The sequence below is a fragment of the Pagrus major genome, chromosome 23 (assembly GCF_040436345.1).
Source record: "Pagrus major chromosome 23, Pma_NU_1.0".
Lineage (NCBI taxonomy): Eukaryota > Metazoa > Chordata > Actinopteri > Spariformes > Sparidae > Pagrus > Pagrus major.
This window is the reverse complement of record NC_133237.1, coordinates 3,547,920-3,565,123: the sequence shown is the minus strand read 5'-3', so window position 1 is coordinate 3,565,123 and position 17,204 is coordinate 3,547,920.

Sequence of the window (17,204 nt, the reverse complement as noted above, 5' to 3'; positions counted from 1 at the left end):
TAACTTAAGTAGATATCTCTGCAACAGAATACACAGACATCATAATATTAAAACTGCTATTTATTCACATTCTGTTGATAATTTTAGTAAGTAGTAATTTTCAAATGTCTTCAACTAGAGTTACTACATATAGCTCCTTTAAGACGGGCATAATAAAAAAGGGTATTGACCAATCCACCATTATTTGAATATTTTTTCTTCCTACACCGGGTGCAAACCAACTGCGATCTGGGCCTGCTGTAAACTCTGTTTTAACTTTCAACTCTTCTGGTTTTTCGAGTACACCATGTGAAATTACTGTGACTCATTTATTTGTCTGCTGCTCCGTGTGTGTATATATCTCACTCAATGATTTATTAATGATGAACATGTGCATGTCTAAATTGGATAAAATTCAATGCTGCACTCGCCATCGTCCTCAGCAACAAGCCCGCCAAGTGTGAAGTAGATCGGATCAACAGTTCTCTAGATATGTGAAGACCATACAGACTCCACTCTGTAGTCTACAGTTGTAGCCATATTCACAGTCACAACTCTGCCAAAGCTTTAACCATAGTTCAACCACAGCCAGTGGCTGCACACTGTCAGAGTTCAGCCTTTCTCTATGGATCAGTACAAATGAAAAAAAAGTATAGTGAAGAAACCCCAACCATGATCTTTGGTTAGCATGCTTACAATTGCTGACCAGCACTAAATCCAAAGTGCAGCTGAGGGTAATGGAAATGTTATTAATTATGCAGCTACTTCATCATAAACAAAAATATTGGATGTATACATTTTTTTGGCCTGATGATGGTACTAGATAATAAATAAGAGGCTCTATTTAATGGCAATCCAACAGTTTTCAAGGCTTTTAACACACACACACACACACACACAGGCAAGCTCATCACGGTCATTAGGTTTCACCCTTTTGAGAACATGGATTTCTGTATTAAAGTTCATGGCAATCCGTCCAACAGTTGAGTTTTTTCAGTGGCAGATTGACGGAACAACACTGTACACCGTAGAGCCATGCTGCCAGCCTGGCTAATAGGCACCTGTGTCACAGCCATCACCTACAGAACAAACTCACAGTGTGACATGTAGTGACCCTGTAATATCACTGTAAAGTGTGCGGAGGCCTCTGGAAAAGAGGCCAGAAGGAATAGCAGTTTACAGTATTTTCTGTCACTCTCTTCTTTCTCTTCACTTCCTTTGTCTGTGTTTTCCTTTTAAAAACCCTCCTTCTTACAGAGTGCATCAGATCAGCCTTGTTAAACGCTCTTTGAACTGAAATAAACTTGAGTCCTCCTTCCTGTCATTTTCCTACATTCCCTGTGCTAAGAATAAGCTCTATCAAGTTCATGTGTGATTTGGCTTAACATAATTATACCCCTACACTGCTACCTCTCTCTTTATCTGTCTCTCTCTCCCGCTCTCACTCGCTCCCTGGTGTCTCCTGTGCTCCTATAAACGGTAGACAATTAGCAGGGAAGGGTAGTTTTATTAATTAGCCAGTAACAGGGGATGAGCAAAAGAGGGATTGATTGATGGATGGAAGGATGATGAAGGAGAGGTGTTGAGCTTGTAGAAAGTGAGACTGTACGTGTACTGCTGTGAAGGCGTTTGTGTTGTAATACAGAACGCATCAGACAGGACGTGGACATGGACAGGAGTGCTGTAGACAGCAGTCAGCTGAAAGACAATTGACCATCCTGACATCTCCATGTCATATTTTCTTAAAAGTCCCCAGAGGGTTCACTGAAAAATAATTGAATTCTCTCAAAATAAAAACACAGGTGAGACCAACCTTTTACACATTCAAACCAAAATTCACACTCATACAAAAAAAGTTGATCCTGCCTCATCCTCATTGCAGCACAATGCAATGTCATCTCACAACGCACATTCCTAGAAGAACAGCTCGTATGTCAAAGGGCTATTTCTGATGTTTACCCGGTGAACATCCAGACGGAATATCATCAATATGAGTTTTTTTGGGGCCTGTCCTCATCAGAAAAACGCCCGTACAGGTTGAAAATGCAAGCAGCTTATGACAACCCGAATTTGCATTTGTTGTAAGGCGGCGACATCTAGTGGCTGAAGTAATTATAAGAGCTGCAAAGGAGGAAGTGAGGAGTAGTAGTATAAAGAGTGAAATGACTGTACAGGGAGGAGGACGGGGATGGATGGTAGGGTTAAACAAGCAGGAGATTATTGCAGATGATTATTTTTTTTTACACTTACAAATGTAGTGAATATACATCACGTACATAATGTAACATGTTACTTTGGTGATGCAGCTACATTTAACATAAGTTACAGACGTAACAGTGATTTTAACCCTCGCCACAATGTTTTCCTTAACACAACCAAGAAGTTTAGTGCCTGAACCTAGCCAAACTGTGACCCTACGTAGAATGTGTGATACGTGTGTTGCTGATACTCTGCAGTCATGTTAATGTGGGAACGATGATATATGTTTTTGGAGACAGTGACAATCGACGTATTCAGTCATTCACATATGAGGTTGTGTTGTTTTTTGTGTAATAATGAGCTGGATTGGATTTGTAATTCAAACCTTCCTGGGTGATATTTATCTTCTGACAGGTACATTACCTTTATTAGCTAACAGAGTCTCATACCTAAATGACTGGGTTGATTACCAGTGACTCCCAAAACAAAATGAAACACATTCTGTGTCTCTGTGTAGTGTTTTCCGCTTTAAAACAAGTCCCCAGCTACTTCAATTGCTTAGGAGAATGCTGCAATGCTGTTTTGATGTGAAGCTCCAGAAATGTTTTGTGGACTACGAAACTTCATCCGACTTTTCTTTAATATTGGGGTGAAAGAATATAATAACTGAATTCTCATTGTTGGGTGAACTTATCCTTTAAGTTACCTTACATACATGACGTAACTTCATTATGTTAGTAAATTGAAATAATTCACCGTTGACTTTTGGTTTCATACTGGACACGAACATTGGTTTTAATACTACTTCACCTGCCTTCCTCCTTTGCTGCAGCAATAATAATTACGGCAGCGAGAACAAACTGCAGTAAATGATAATAAGCTGCTTTCACAGTCAACCTATGCAGTCATTTTTCTGATGAGGATGGGCTGGTACTTGCACACCAATGCAGATCCTTTTCATTTTTTAACCCAGTGCAATTTCCTGTCCAGATGCCAAGATAAATCTGCTTAAAATGCAAATAATTTGAATACAAGTATACAAGAAAGTAAGAGCTCACATTCATTTATCCAACAGTCGTAATTAGGTTTTAATTGAAATTTTAGTGGAATCATGGAAACTGGACTTGTGTATGTCTGGTTGTGTGTGCATGTGCTTCCAGTAGTCCCTCTCTATATCCCTCTCTCTGTCTAACCATGTCCATTCATTATTTATCCTTCAGCAGTGTCCTGCCTGCCTCCCTGCTCATTTATTATGGCTGTGCATTAGAAAAACACTGGTAGGGGCATCCTGGGCAACGTGCAGGTCTCAGGTGATGTAACATACCCTCTGGCAGCCATCTTGGAAAACCACAGTTCTTGAAAACATCAGCTGTGAACAGCTGGTTGCATTTCCTGACTCAGTGTGAAATCAACATACTGTATTTCAGTACTGGAAGGGAAGATAATCCGTAGGAAAGTGTGATGATAAATAACAGCTATTGTGTAGTTCTAATTGCTGTCATTATTACACAATATCTGACAGTGAACACAAGAGGAAGCGCTTCTGTTAAAGTTCTTTTTTATTGTTGTGTTCCTTTACGTGAAACTCTTTATGCTGCTGTCTTGGCCAGGACTTATGAATAATAATGCAGGACTTAATGGGAATATTCCTGGTGAAATAAAGTTTAAATAAAAAACCCCAAAAACAAGTTAATTTACCTGAAATGTTTTCATCAGACATTTTTTGAACTTATCACCATGAATTCTAAGTCTTTTGCCTTAAGGGGGAAATATGTAAGCTATGGCCAGAATATTAGTTTATAACATTCCAAAAATTAAAACAGTGTTGACGTTAGCATGCTAACCAGCTAGCCCCGACTCATCCTGTCTCAAGTTCACTACTTAGCCTAGGTAAACAAAATAGACAAAATGACAATAAAGGAGATATTTTTGCAGCTCTTTTCCTTAGTAAACAGAAACATACAGTCGTAGCCTACACGTCGGAATTCAAGTTTTGCTCTTTTACAAACTAAGATGAGCTTAACTGCCTCGTTAACTCATTAATAAACACACTGTATCCAAACTGGACATAAACAAAATAAAACTCTCAAACAGTCAATGGTTTGTTTTTCTACAATAAACTGTGGTTTGATCGAAATAACTGGAAATATTCCAGCTCTCACGCTGTTTTCACCCACAGCTGATTGACCCACTCTCCTCTGCTGCTTCACCTCTCTCCTGTCTCCAACTACCGTGTCTTCTCATCCTCGGAGTCATTGTCTTGGTCAGAGCTGCTGTAAATCACCTCTGTAATGTAACCCCTGTCTTCAAACTAGCATCCGTTTGTCTCAGAGGCTGTGTTCCCAGACTGGTGTCCAGCCGTGTTCACTGGGGTGGCGGTTGAGCTTAGCCCCCCTTACCTGCAGTGACACCTTTGTGATCCGAGGTTGCAGTCCATCCAAATTTAGCTCCACGGCTGACTGAATTACTTGCTAATGGCAGCTAGTGGGTACAGCCAAAGATAGCTACGGCAAAGAGTGTCCACGAGTTTCCTTGGTAGTCAGTGGGTAAATGATTATGGCTGATAATTCCTGTGCTCATCAGAACTAGCTTAAGTAACAAAGTATCGTAATAACTGATCACTTGATAAATCTGCTAACCTATAGATCTTTGTGAATGAACGACATTCTGTACCAATCTCTCTAAGACAGAAGACAAGCATTTTGTTACCATGGAATATGCTGGCATATTGCACAAAGTATCATGGGAGCTTGGTAAAAGGCAGTTATCGGTTATGCTGCCCCTGTAGTTATTGGGCTACCTTGCAATTCTAGCCATTTCTCACAAATTACACCTGAATGAAAAATTGTGTTACTACATAGTCTCACTATAATATATAATGTTGTTTCAAATGTTTTTGAATCATATTAGTGTACTGTTCATATTTTAGCTGTAAAAACAGGATGTTTATGGCCAGAGGGCTGCTTTGGTTGCTTTGTAACTTTAATTTGAATTTAATGCTGAATAGTGAATAATAATGCATCATATTACATATTATTTATGTACAACAGTTATCAAGTAATTAGCCATTAATGAGTCTACTAGCTAACCACTCAGAATTATGTATCACTACTTGAGGGGGCAGAGAGAGCAACTATGATTAGGTAATTATTAATTAATAAATTCACCTGGGAACTACTCAGCATTATGTTTCACTTTCACTGCTTGAATGTACACAAAAAGAGTAACTAATGATTAAGTAATTAGTAATTAATGAGGTGTAACTAGTGTGTGCCACTCAACGGTTGGTTCATAGTTAATCAGGAACAACTCATGAACAAAGTGGTCAGCATGATACACAGATATTTATGAACTAAACATAGAATCTCCCGGTCTGTTCTCTACTAGTATGAGTCCTTGAATCACAGTTATTCAGTAATTACTCATTAACAATTCCTTAATTATCAAATCATTCCTGATTCATTCTTCACTCACTCCTTAGTAACTACTCACATTTGTCAGTACTTTATTATGATGTGTTTTTTCAAATTGTAAACCTTTACACTTCTGATTACTAAAAAAAAACACTGCAAAGCCTGTTGTCTTTGTACCAGCAGTGGAACAAAGGGCCTCCAACAGCAGCAGCCAGAACTGTTATGTCTTCTTATGTCAAATAAAGAATAGAGTCTTTGAACTGTGAAAATGCAACTGCCAAGCAAATCTGACAGAATTTCAAATCTTGAAGTCATTAAATGTATTTTCCTAAGTTCAGTGAATGTGACTGATCAGTTTTTCAAGCTGAAGAAGAAACATTTCTTGCTATTAAACCAGATCACTTTATCTTTATCACCAAAAAAGCCCCAGGCAGTGCCTAATCAGGAGAAACATTACCTGACATTGGTTTGAAAAATTTAAAATGACATCTCCTTTTAGTGTTCCCTTTCCGTTTCTCTCCATATTTCCTCTCCTCTTTATGTGATAAACTTGGGGCACATCCTAAATTGTCATCTTATATTTCAAGTTTGGGAAACAATAAGAAACACAAGGGGAGAGGAGGCAACATATCAGGGGAGCAGTGAGGAAACGAGGAGGTCAGAGGGGGCACACTGGCAGATAGAGGTAGTGAGAGAGGAAAGGACAGAGCGAGGAGGAGGGAGGGGAGACTGCAGTGTTTCTCTCTCCAGCAGTTCTGCCTTTTGGCCCCTAGATGTCTCCATGTACCACACTGCAGTATAACATACCCTACAACAGATGCAGACACTGCACTGCACAGAGTGTGTGTATGTGTGTGTACGAGAGGGCAAGAGAGACATTCAGGTACAGACTCTCTCTCCTTCTGTAGCAACAATGCAGTTTTATGCCCTTGATCTTCCCTCCGTCATAGGTCGTTTTCTCTCTCTGGCGTTTTAAAGGAAAGGTTCAAATTTGTTTGGAAATACAGTTTTTTGCTTTTTTCTCTTAGGGTGAAATGAGAAGATGGATATCAATCTCATGTCTTTGTATTAAGTACAGAGCTGGAGGCAGGACATTACTAACCAAGCTTAGCATGGAGGGAACAGCTAGCCTGGCCTGGCTGAGGGAGTGCAGCATCCGGACAATCTACAGGGAGTACACACTTCATCTTCAACAAGGCTAACTGTTGCAAGCATGTTATGATTAGTGCCTTCGTGAGACGAACAATTTTGCAATATGTATGTACACCCAAATGTTGTTAGCACAATTTTCCATAGAAAAGAAAAGAGAGTAGAAACACCAGACATTCAAAGGTCAAAATATTTCAAACCATTTTTAAGCTTGGCTGAGGTGGAACAGTTGGTATATTGCTAAAAACTAAACGCAACAAATTGCACTAAATGTGATTTTAATGTTTCCAGCTTACTCATTTTAAAGCAACATTATGTAGAAATTGGCATTTTGTGTGATTTGGCGCCCCCCACAGAGTGCAACACCACTGTCGCAAATACAAATCCCAGCTGCCTAACAGTTTGTCAGACATAATGTAGGTTCGAACTACACACAGAACTCTTTACTTCATAACAATGTGATATGTTGAAAACTTGTATGTTGAAGTAAATGTGTATGTACCGCTGTGATCCTACCCTCTCACTGAAGTTACATAGAGCAGAAACAACTGATGGGGGGCAGAGCGGCTAAGACAGACACACCATTCACTCTATTACAAGACACTATACCATCAACATGATTTTGAAGCTGTTATTTTAAAGGTAAATTTATTTAAAAAAAAAAAAAAGGTTACATTATCTAAAATAAGCACTTGAAGGCTACATAATCATGTTTCAAGACTGAAGGTGCATGCAGTACCTCCTTGGACCCAGGGACTGTAAAAAATAAAAGATCAGACTGTTATTATTACCTTTAACGTTCCCATGCGGCTAGTGGAGTGCTATTTGCTGCAGCATAGTGACGTGTTTCCTGTAAAAACAGGCAGTGAGGGAGGGACATGTCATGGATATTGATTGGCATTCATAGTAGCCAATAGCAAGAATATATGTTACACCACCATTGAGCTAGTGGTGAGCCCGGGCGCGGGTGACTCTGTCCAGGTTGGCAGCCAGCAAGTGAACACAGCTGGACCAGGACAAAACAACAGTTTTGGGCACCCGGTGGCTGAGTCAGCAAAAAACGATTGCTAGCTGTATGGCTACAAGCTAACCACTTAACTGCAGCTACATTAGCAGCCATTAGTGGTTACTTTAACAACAAAGATGCCGTTAACTGTCCATCAGGAAACTCCATGAATTACCTACCCTGGAGGCTGCGTACATCCCAAGTCTGGAGGTTTTCACTGAGAGGCCGCTGGTTAGTAGTAGCAGTTACTTTAGCAACAAGTAAAGTTATCTGTCCAGAGTTGAGGCAGAGCACCCTCAGCCATCAGAAAATAATTCTTCATGACAGCGTCATGAAATGAAAACATTATTATTGGACGAAAAAATGTGTATATGCGCCCCCGAGCGCAGCATGAGCCATAATTTTTTAAATCGTTGTCTAGAAAATTACAAACTCTAAAAAAACATTAAGAATTAAGAATAGATATTAAGATATCTAACACTATCTCATGTAGTAGCGGAGAAACAGCGGAGAAATAGGCTACGATGCAGTGCATGTGCAAGTGAACAAGGCCTTTTTCTTTTCTTTTTTGAATTTTGCCTGACCCCGAACGCCACAAATCATGTAGTCAGTTAGTGATATACTGTATCTTCACCTCAGAAGTAACATTGCGTTCGTGTTACTACTATAGATAGCATTTACATGCTAGAACTACAGTATTTCTTGGCAACAACAGCCAGGCACTGTGACTCTGCATAGTGTCTACGCAGAGTCTTGTTGCAACATTCACCACTGTGCCTGTGCAAAGACCAAAACCTAAACTTGAACTTCATCGTCCGTATCTGACAAACCATGCAATCACCAGAGATGCTGCTGCTAGTCTATGTATGCAAAGCTAGTCTAACCACATCCTGACTCCAGTGCTGTAGGCCTTCTTAACACAGACATAAGACTGATTCTGATCTTTTTGATCACACTCCTGAAAAGAAAACTAATATTAGTAGTATTTAGAGTATTTGTCAAAATGTTGAACTATTCCTTTAAAGTCAGTAATGGCCCCTCTCTCTCTCTCTCTCTCTCTCTCTCTCTCTCTGTTAAAACATCTCGCTCGACCACTCTCTCTGTAATTACAAAAACAGCTCTTTCCCCCCAACCCTGCTTGTGCTTTTTGCTTGCTGCACTATTCCCATCTTCAACCCAAATCTCTCTCTCTCTCTCTCTCTCTCACACACACACAGCACAACAACCAATTTATCACTGTCTCCCTCATCTATCTCCACCGCTTCTCTTCTTTCACTTTTCCCCTCTCTTATTCAAATGTACTTCATTTGTATGACCATCATTAAGTGCAGTGTTGCCAAAGCAGGTTGGACAAGGTTTACAATGTTAGTAATTATTGACAGTGTAAGAAAATACAAAACAAGTGGTCGGTACATTACTACAATACATATATACACACTATACAAGACCAAACATACACAATTCAACACAGGCTATAATTGACTAGACAGCTACGTTTCTATACTTCACTGTATATGATGTAGCGGTTCCCAAACCTCTGCTGTCATGCACCTCTCTAGAAACCAGAGCTAACTTGGTCCCAAATGATATTTTTCTTCAGAGCAACTTGTTATAGCAGGAAGCCTACAATAATGATGGCTGCTTTCCATCTTTTTTTGCAATTCAGGATTTAGTTATGTTAATAGCTGTGTTTGACAAGTCAATATTTCTGCTCTGAAAAAGCTCTATTTAACTTAACCCCACTTCTCATTTTTCCTCTGGTCATGTGTCCCCTCTTGATCTGCATCTACCCCACTGACTGTATAAAATAGTTAACAAAGCTGCCGTGACGTCACCCGCAGGTTCCTGAAGGGCCAAAATGAAGCCCAATGTGGATCGTACTGGCCATCATCATCTTGGCAGTGCCTGACTCCGCCTCAGTCCCAGCTAATCAAAAATGGGTAATAATGTGGAGCGTGGGTGGAGCTGGAGCGAGCCTCGTAAGTTAAACAAGCCCACCTAGCTGGAAGCTACCAAGCTAGCTATGGCTAACTAGCAATCTGTAGTCCCTTTTAGTTAGAAAATGCACCACATATGTAGCCAGGTAAAGGCTGCAATCTGCCGTTTTGTCTATGTGAAACGGAGGTGTAACATTCCTCCTTTTCAAAAAAGCCGCCACGTGATGTGAAGCACGAAGTTGGGCGTGAACAGTGATGAGTGATCTGGTTATTGACGATACTCTCGGCTGTGATGGTTAGCATCTCCCGGATCTCAGCGGCTTTCCAGTTGCTCATCTTGACGTCCGCGGATGAAGTGATGAACTGACTGCTGTAATCAGCTGTTTCCTCCCAGCTGTGGGTCGCACAACAGTGCAGGTCATCGACACCTCCACCCATGTCACGCCTTGGATTTACATAGCAATGGAGATGGCAAAAAGTGTACCCTCTGGGGCCTCATATTGGCAGATCAAAACAGACCCCCAATATACCGCGGTCTGTCTAAATTCGTGGACCTAGCCGCAAAAAGGACAGCCAAATTGGCGGGTTGCTGTCCAGTATAAAAACGGCTTGTGTTCACACATGAAGTTTAGCGTTTTTGGCCTCACGGTACATGCCTGAGTTTGAACACGGTTCTATTTGCCCCAAAAAGACAGGTTACTTAATTGCACATTAGCTGCAAGATAGCGAGCTACAACCAGCACTGTGGGTACTGGTGTCTGTGTCTGTGTTCAATCTGAGCAAAGTCAGCAATCACTAGATACTCTATTTCTTTCTGTAACCCTGCAATGTGGCTCATTTGGTAGGCGAGGGTGAAGATAAACCAAAAGTTCAAATTCTCCAGGACTCTTGGTGTTTATTTCTCCTGAAGCTCCAGGCTCTGCCCACAGCTGTCTCCTCCAGAGCACGTCAGCTCCAGCAGCCATCTGCCGGTTAATGCTAACAGGGTCACTTGTCAATCCAGAACATCCAGAACATGGTACCTCCGCTCCAATCTTTTAGTCAACCACACAGAAAGCCATATTACACCATATTTTTTGTCCGGTATCTGCCTTAAGAATCCTCCAACACCAAGTATGGTCGAGAGATCAAGTTCAGTGACTGGAATTAGCTGAGGTGAAGCTGAGCAGACAGCTGTCAATCAAAGCGGCCACACCTCTAATTATGCATGTCTTTAAGCCTGAAACGTATCCCTAGTCAGTGTATTACCTGCAGTAGATGACCGTCAGCTCTCCCCCTGTGTGGAGAAGCAGCGTGTAGCACCGACAGGGAAGCAGAGCATTGTACTGCTAAATGGCACCAAGACGTATTTTCGCCCACCTAAATTAATATATATCTGTTTGTAGGCTATATTTTGACCTTTTTTTGCACTTAACATTGCTGTCAGACAGCCCTTTCCTTTGGCACAATGTAGGCACCAGGTCTTGAAACAATATAAAGTACAGTAGGCCTAGGTCTGCTGTATCTGTATTTGCTGATTCTTTTTTTTTAGTCCTTTGCGGGTCCGTCAACGTTGTTCCAACAATAAGGGCATCAGATGGATAAAATGCTTACACCGGTTGTTTTGGAAGACAATGAAAAATTATAGATTTTGTCAAACACGTGTTTCCATCATTCTTTTTTGGAGAATTACCCTGATCCTAAGCACTATTTACAGAACCCTAACCCCTACCTTTACCCAAACCTGAAACTAAGTCTTCACCCTGAAATGTAATGATTTACGCTAAGTGGACTTACGTATTGTCCCCAAAAGGACAGCGGGTGACAACAATATAAACAGATTTATGTCACACACACACACACACACACACACACACACACACAAACACACACACACACACACACACACACACACACACACACACACACACACTCCCTGTGTATTAGTGCAATGTCAAAACAAACACAGTTCTCTCCAGGTTGACTTTGTCTCACCCTGTCCATGTGTGTACTTTGTGCGTGTGTACTTTGTGTGTGTGTGTGTACTTTGTGTGCATGTGTCCGCTCCTCTATCACTCTCATACTGCAAAGAGCTCTGGAGCTCCTTAGTCAGCATGTTAAGTTAATTAACTGAGTGTGTGTATGGGTGTGTGTGTTTACATGTGCTAATGTATTGTGCATCTCTGTGAGGATTTGTGTATAGCTCTGTGTTTGTGAAAGTGGGTGTATGAGTGCACGTGACAGGCCCGTATGAAGGAGAGCACATGTGTTCATGTATGTGACCGACCTCTCTGTCATCACAAAACAAAAGGAGAAAGCAGGAGAGGATGTGTGCCACATACAGGGTTACAGGAATTGGATTATACATAATGTGATACTGGAGAGTGAATATTTACATTACATGATTTCTCGCATGTTTGTTGTTTCAGAAGAGTGGAGATACATTTGACAGAAAGGTGTCATTTTCTATGACTTATTCTAAAGTGTTGTGCTGCAAGTTAAAAAGATATTGTTCCTGAAATGTATGTACATAGAAGTGGCAGGCTTGCTTGAAGATGACCTGTTGGGCATCGTTACTCTGTACACACACTTGCCTCAGATAAAGACTGAAATCTTGAAAGCACGCTTAGCATTACTGCTGGTTTCTTGCACCATCCTTAATATGCCCAAATAATTACACCAATAACTGCAACGCTAACTTGCTGGTATGTGACCTTTTCAGAGTAAAGGGTAATATGTAATATGGAATGCTGTCAACACGTCTGACCTGAAACTTGATAAATGGTCTTTAATGATGATGTAAATAAAGGAGATTTTTACAAAATCTACACAACATACCTCAAATAATGAACCACTTTGCTAGTAACATTTATCTAAATGAATAAGTAATGTCAGTTAGCTTAGTATACTCAGCTATTTCCCGCTCAATATAAAGTCCATGATGGTGCTTTCCATATATGCAGAAATAAAACAATTACCTCCATTCATAAATGATGTACACTACTGTTCAGAAGCACTTCAATATGGGCTACTTTCACATAGATAAACAAAAAAAGGCTATATGAAACTTTTTCTCTCCAAAAGTAGAAAAAGATTCAAAACTTCCATTCAGCCAGTGTCCCCCACAGTGTTGCCGGGTCGGAACCATTTCTTGCCCATATTCCCCTTGATTTTGAATTATTTACTCAACCTCAGATTGCTATTGAACCACAGCGATGCAATTGGGCTCTGTCTATTTTGGGAACCCATTTTGTTTTGGTCCCTCTGCAATGTACTCAGTGCTTAGACTGAAAAAGGTTTTGTAATTTGTCAGTCCAGAGTATATTTAGCTGATATTGCTGTCCACCTCCAATAGTGCTAACCCTACACTAACTTCTATTACTATTTTGAAATTTGTAGAATAGCTTTGCTGCAGCAACATGCCTGTTAATTCCAGCTGAGTCGTTATTGTGCCCCTGACGAGAACCTGGTCTTACACATTTTCACATGAACATATGTAGGCAACTTAACCATTATTGTACTGCACAAGTAGCCATTATATCTGGCAAGTTAGTTGTGTAGCTTCAATCACATGTCCGCAAAGTTATATTTATCCTATACAGCAACAAATACTAATATTTGTTTTTAACCGCACTCATATTGAATCCGTACCCTGCACTGACTGATTCAAAGTTCAGGCATTAGAATCTGTATTGGGAAGGAAAAGATGGTATAAGAACAACAACAAAATGGTATTGAAAATATGTGTGATTTAAATGGTAAATTTGAATTTATATGGTGCTTTTCTAGTCTTAGCGACCACTCAAAGTGCTTTACAACACAAGTCAGCGTTCACCCATTCACCAGACATTCATACACTGGTGACAGAGGCTACCATGCAAGGTTGCCCTGGCTCATCAGAAGTAAAAATCATTCGTACCACTTAAACACCGATGGAAGAGCCACTGGGAGCAAATTGGGGCTCAGTATCTCGCCCAAGAACACTTTCACATGTAGACTGGAGGGACGGGGGACCAAACCACCAACCTTATGATTGGTGGACTACTGCTCTACCTCCTGAGCCACAGCAGCCACAGTCTGTGGAGATTACACTTCTCTAACCATGCCAGAGGAATAAAACAGACTTGAAGCAAAAGATGTGTCTCAGTGTGAGTCGCTGTGGATGGGTACGTTCAATAAAATGGAATCAAATCTGTTCCATGGGACAAGCATTTATCTCAGATTCCTGCTTTTGGTAATTATTTAGGTAAAAATGACTGTCATCTAGCAGTCACAGTAACTTACTGATGTAATTAACCTGTGCAATTAACATTAGCAAGGTAGCTGTCTAGCATGGTAGCTACTGATTTAGAGAGACAAGTGCAGAAAAGGAAAATGCATAGAAAGTAATAGTTAAAAGTAGAAAATAAATCAATATGAAAAAGGTAAAAATTATTTAAGCTTTATCCTTGTTTCTTTGCACCTCTGAGGAATTTCAAAAGTGCTGTAAAGTATTGTAGTATCAAATGTTCAAATCAAATTCATGTAACAGGATGAAACTAAGTTGTACATTTGATTCAAACGTATTATTAGTTACGACCAATAACATTTTGTACTATTACTACAAGCATGTGCTAGCAGGTGTGCTCTCATCTCTGGTGCTGTGCTCCAGCTGTCTAGGATCCACTCTGAACCTACTTCAGAGACTCCTATATTTAGGAGAGTAATTTTTAGTCATCATAAATTAGCTTTATTGCTTTTATTCTTAAATTTGTGAGCCACAATACAATATGCATCTATGTGTTGCCACATGCCCTTCTCAACTGTGGAAACAAGCCAATAGCAGGCCTCCAGAGTGGATGTGTCAGGGCTGCATTACATCAGTCATCACAGTTGTGCCTTGTTATGATTAAGACAACTAATGATACACTTATAGATACCACTTATTTTTAATTATTGGTCTGCACAATTGAGAGTGTTTATTTATACATACTGTTCCAGCAGGTACATTCAGTATTTCTCTCCTCCAAGCTGATGGGGTCACATGAAAAAAAAAAAAAAAGCAGAATGTGTCACTTCATGTTTTTCAGACGGAGACATGTGGCAGTGCTGAAAACTGATGAAACTGCTTCTCCTGCCCTCAGTACAGGACTGATGAGGAAAGCTCCCGGGATTCTCTGCCGAGCCTCTCTGTCCCATCTGCTTTCAGCACCATGGACAGCGCCAGCACAGCATGTCTGCTGCACTGTGTTCCAAAACAAGAAAATGTCCTGTGCAAAGCAGTTAGGTCACAATTTATGTGACAACACAATGTGAAAAAACACAACAAATGAAATAGACTTATCTATCTATCTATCTGTCTGTCTGTCTGTCTGTCTGTCTATCTATCTATCTATCTATCTATCTATCTATCTATCTATCTATCTATCTATCTGTCTGTCTGTCTGTCTGTCTGTCTGTCTGTCTGTCTGTCTGTCTATCTATCTATCTATCTATCTGTCTGTCTGTCTGTCTGTCTGTCCGTCCCTTAAGCTAGTAAGTAGCATTAGCATGATTTACCCTGTACGAAAGGTTTACACATCATTTAAAAAGATGGTATTTTTTTGGGTAACAATTTTACAGGTCTGTGGCTGGTAATGATGAAGTTAAGTATTTTCAATTTTCTTATTACCCCAGAATGACCACAAAAATCAGCTCAAAATATACTGAAAAAACACACCAGCATGATATCATAATAATATTCTGTTATTTTCCAACAAACAAATATTATTCTTACATAATGTCATAGTGTATTTTTAGATTGTTTGGTCAATTTATTGAATTATTTATACATTTTATCTAAATCAATGCATCATGTATCAACTTTGATATAATATTTCAGTCTATCTTGCATTTTATTATTCTTTGTATGTCTTTGTATTTTTTTTGCACACACACGGTTTTCTGTGAGACTAGAGGGCAGAAGAGGGGATACAGAGGCAGCGAAGAGGAAGAAAGAGAGTACAGAGGGTGAGAAAAGCTGCTGAAGGGAAAGGTGAGTGGAGACGAGGAGACAGACAGAAAGAGGGCCAGGGAGTTCACATCTTCACATTTGGTCACCTGTTCTCATGGAGGGCATGACTGAGGAAGAGGGGGAGAAGAGAGAGTGTCCCAGTGCAGAGGGTATGAGGGCTGAGAGGCTGGGGAGGAAGAGGAGGAGGAAGGTGAGAGATGACAGATAGATGAGGGAGAGTGAGGAGGGGAATAGTGAGGTAGAGATAAAAAAAGGGAGACTTGCTTTCACTGCAGCAGCAAAAAGACATTCACCGTACAGTGCAGTGTCACTGTATGAGAATAAATAAAAACTATATATATATAAAGGGTGCATCCTTGTACATTTTTAGCAACTAAGAAATGCTGACGGTGCATTTTCAGTTTGTCAAAAAGGGTTTTGATGAGTTTCGGGAGCCTGAAGGTCATTGAACTAGGCAGGGGCTCCTTCAAAAGTCCAAAATATGATAAAAACCTAGGAAACTAGACTTGTGAACTAGACCCTTGCAGACTTCGCCCACACATACTGAGATGTGTTCACTATTACCATGTTAGGTATGCAAGGCTGCTGGGCTGTGAGGGGACAACATGTGCTGTGAGACATGAAATAGTGTAAAATGTAAAGGAATAGTTTGCCATTTTGGAAAATAGGCCACTGTGCGTTGTTTGTTGAGAGAAGATGAGAACATTAATACTCTCATACCAGCAACTGCTTAGCTTGGCTTCCCATTCAGACCTAAAACAAGAGGGAACTTCAGCACCGATGCTTTCAGCTCCCTGGTGATCTCCCTCCAGTCCGCTGGCACCTTACTTAAGTTTTTGTAGTAAAATAAGTAAAACACTACACAGTAGAGGTAGTGTATCGATGAAATGAAAATAGAAACAGGGCGCCAGGCTTAAACCATGCACCGCACAGTGCTCCATTGCACACAGGGCAAGGACACTCCAACAGGAAAAAAAGGAAACCAAGTTCATTTTGTCGCTGATGCTTATGTTGTGTGCAGTTATGGCGTGGTGTAACTTCCATGCGTGTGATAGCATCGTACCGTAACAGCAGTGAAACTTACCGTGTCCACCATGTTGATCTGAAATGCAGCCAATAATGATGGTAATGAATGCCGATTGTACTCTTTCACATTAAAGATAACAGCCAGATGTTAGTGGGTGTTAGTGTTTATTTTGTCCAGTCTGAAAGAAGTAAAAGTAGCATGGTATAATTTGTTGTTTAACTTGTGATGCGGTCATTTCCATGGTGAAACAGTCAAAAAATCAATGACCTATGTCCTTCCTCCAGATTCTTCCTTGACCTCATTAAAATTTCCATCGAGGTCAAGGAAAGGTCCATCCATTGTCCGTAGCACTTATCCTTTACAGGGTCGCGGGTGGCTGGAGCCAATCCCAGCTGACATTGGGCGAGCGGCAGGGTACACCCTGGACAAGTTGCCAGTTCATCACAGTGCTGACATATAGAGACAAACAACCATTCACACCAATGGGCAATTTTAAATGACCAATTTACCTAATTTGCATGTC